General features: G+C 37.0%; 8 non-coding genes and 1 pseudogene across 8 annotated transcripts; all 9 read right to left on the bottom strand.

The window, feature by feature from the left end:
• Positions 1-318: 318 nt before the first annotated feature.
• On the bottom strand, positions 319-440 carry LOC119290109. The gene has a single exon (XR_005141712.1). It is a non-coding gene; the product is annotated as a small nucleolar RNA SNORD14 (small nucleolar RNA).
• A 149-nt stretch (positions 441-589) lies between these two features.
• LOC119290364 lies at positions 590-772 on the bottom strand. The gene has a single exon (XR_005141878.1). It is a non-coding gene; the product is annotated as a small nucleolar RNA Z112 (small nucleolar RNA).
• Positions 773-830: 58 nt separating this feature from the next.
• On the bottom strand, positions 831-911 carry LOC119290383. Its single transcript, XR_005141894.1, has one exon. It is a non-coding gene; the product is annotated as a small nucleolar RNA snoR77Y (small nucleolar RNA).
• A 79-nt stretch (positions 912-990) lies between these two features.
• LOC119290370 lies at positions 991-1074 on the bottom strand (annotated as a pseudogene).
• Positions 1075-1118: 44 nt separating this feature from the next.
• On the bottom strand, positions 1119-1212 carry LOC119290396. Its single transcript, XR_005141906.1, has one exon. It is a non-coding gene; the product is annotated as a small nucleolar RNA snoR31 (small nucleolar RNA).
• Positions 1213-1272: 60 nt separating this feature from the next.
• LOC119290240 lies at positions 1273-1368 on the bottom strand. The gene has a single exon (XR_005141826.1). It is a non-coding gene; the product is annotated as a small nucleolar RNA R30/Z108 (small nucleolar RNA).
• Positions 1369-1444: 76 nt separating this feature from the next.
• Positions 1445-1548, bottom strand: LOC119290378. The gene has a single exon (XR_005141890.1). It is a non-coding gene; the product is annotated as a small nucleolar RNA Z107/R87 (small nucleolar RNA).
• Positions 1549-1696: 148 nt separating this feature from the next.
• LOC119290394 lies at positions 1697-1781 on the bottom strand. Its single transcript, XR_005141905.1, has one exon. It is a non-coding gene; the product is annotated as a small nucleolar RNA U31b (small nucleolar RNA).
• A 117-nt stretch (positions 1782-1898) lies between these two features.
• LOC119290303 lies at positions 1899-1991 on the bottom strand. Its single transcript, XR_005141870.1, has one exon. It is a non-coding gene; the product is annotated as a small nucleolar RNA snR60/Z15/Z230/Z193/J17 (small nucleolar RNA).
• Positions 1992-2583: the final 592 nt, after the last annotated feature.

Below are 2583 nucleotides of genomic sequence, written 5' to 3'. Positions count from 1 at the left end.
CCGTATTTAACTGGAGCAGCAACCTACATGATAGTATTACCTCCATCCCAAATTAGCTGTCTTAGATTTGTCTAGATATGGATGTATCTAACACAAAAACATGTCTAGATACATTCGTATCAAAACTAACCTAAGACAATTAATTCAGGACAGAGGGAGTTCTTCATAACATTTATCATAATAGTTCAGGATTAGATAGGACATTTGCCAAAACAAAACACACACATAACAATAAGGCAAAAGCTCATGGGGATTCACCGTCATTTGCGACGTCTAAAAACATGGAAGTGAAGACAATAAAGTATGGGGATATTAACAAGGCTCGGACATCCAAGGAAGGAATTAGTAGTAGTAGCTCTCAAGCTTGGCTAGGCGAAAGCTCTTAGGCGGCATCTGTGAATGTTTTGAGAAACAAGCCTTAAATTTATCAATTGTCGCCATAACATATCCCACAATTGATCAAATCATATTGACTACAACTGGGTTAGCTACTCATTAACAAAAATGTAATCCCAATAACCAGCTTTGTAAACCGACCAAAATACTATGTCAGGTTCCTATCAACGAGATAAAAGAACAAGATAAAATAACCACTCAGAGACCAGGTTAAAATCACACACACAGCTGATCCAAACCAGGTGCAAATGGAGATTCCAGCCCAGACCAAACCACAAAGGTTATGGCTGAAGGAGGACACTTGCAGTGGAGAGAAGCAGTTGTTACTATCAGTGTCATACAACACTTTCTATGGTCTTAGAATCTTCACTGGGATAATCTAAGATGAACGAAACAAACAATAGAAAAATTGTAGAGGAGCTGAAGATATTGGTTTTAAGCCTCAGAAAGCCGCAAAAATATCGCCATTGGTTATCTGACGGTAATTCCAACATAAAGCTAATCATCATGGGCTTCAATTGCATTACAGATCTCTAATGTAAAAAAAGATTAACCAGCAACTAGAAAACTAAAAAATGTCAAAAGAAAGCAAGGTATAGCATCAGAATATAAATGACTTCTCATTCACTAGGTCAGAAGGTGTCCTAAGATTGTTTCAAGGTTCCATCCCATGATACTGACAAAATCAAGAAGAAACAAAACAATTGAAAAACTGATCTCTAATGGATTCAGATGTAAAGATGACATCACACGGGCGGCTCATGCTACCCCTCGGATCAAGTGTTGGATTATGCGTCAGTAACTCCTCACGATCTAACAAATCATCAACATTGGACGACAAGAATAACAGCTAAAAAATATTGAAGAAATATACAGTTGCTCAGTTGTGGCAATGTTTAAGTTGTTTGATTCTGCCAGCAATGTCGTCAATGCTTTCAGAAGAGGGAGCTTGTTATCCTCATCGCAACTACGTTCTCCACAACAAACAAACTACACAAAAAGAGTCAGGAGAGAACAATGAACGGGAGATTAAAAATATAGGGTATCAGATGGCTTGGTTCAGTGAGATAATCAGCATACAAATCAACTCCTGGGAGAAAACCTGTGATTTGGTATGTTGAGCTTGAATATTTGCAAATTATCACTACCATCACCCAAGGAAATGCTCCCTCCGATCCAAAATAGGTGTCATAGTTTTGAACTAAGGTTGAACTAACCTTAGTTCGAAACTGTGACACGTATTATGGATCGGAGGGAGTAGAAAATAAGATCAAACTAACTGTTCAAAATTTCATCTACGGAGTCAGATTCAAAATTATGTCAATCAACACAGATCCACCTAAGCGGACCCTAAGACTGGGGGGGACAAATTTAAAATCATGTCCTCAAACTAGTTTGCAGAATCATTGGAAACATCAAAGTGATTATTTTCCAATCGAAATAGATTAACTGAGTAGGGTATGATTTCTCGTATGCAGTAACTGAAACTAAATATGAAAGGTGAAGGTCATCAGCTAGGAGAAAAAGACTATTTTCTTCAAGTAGTCACAGTTTGGTCATTTGAACTATGCATTTGTGATCATCAGCCTACCTCAGACAAGTTACACTAGTACAAAATCATATGATTGTCTATTAGAATAGCTTGATCATAGGCCAAACAACATAACTAATTAACATGTCAAACAAACAATATGGTATGTAAGAGGGCTTAGAATGTGGGTGGTGATATAACAGGATTAACATCAAATTCATGACATATGTACTAAGAGGCCAAGATTAACATCAAATTCATCAAATTTAGTGTATACAGGGTGACCGTCATCAGCATGCAGAGAGAGTACTTGAGTAGAGTAAACATTACCTAAGGTTAATGTGCACCATAGCATTGATCTTAAACAGAACAAGGGCATCATATTAAGAACCTATATACCAGAAAACATATTAAGAATGAGGGGAGTGGTCTAGTATTTTAATTATCAATTTTATTTTTGCCCTACACATACACATGATTCATAGCAAACACTAGACAGATAACACTAGAGGACTTTTCCTTGCACTAAAGCACGTCACAAAAATACACATGGCTGATTCCAAGAGATGGATAGAGCTTGTTCTATCAATACACAATAGCACTACACCAATAGGTGAGCATTTTGTTCAATTTAACAAGTCAAAATCCTAGCATAT

The sequence above is a fragment of the Triticum dicoccoides genome, chromosome 4A (assembly GCF_002162155.2).
Source record: "Triticum dicoccoides isolate Atlit2015 ecotype Zavitan chromosome 4A, WEW_v2.0, whole genome shotgun sequence".
NCBI classification, from domain to species: Eukaryota; Viridiplantae; Streptophyta; class Magnoliopsida; order Poales; family Poaceae; genus Triticum; species Triticum dicoccoides.
Note: the sequence above shows the minus strand (reverse complement) of the source record. Positions and strands in the feature narration are given on the sequence as shown.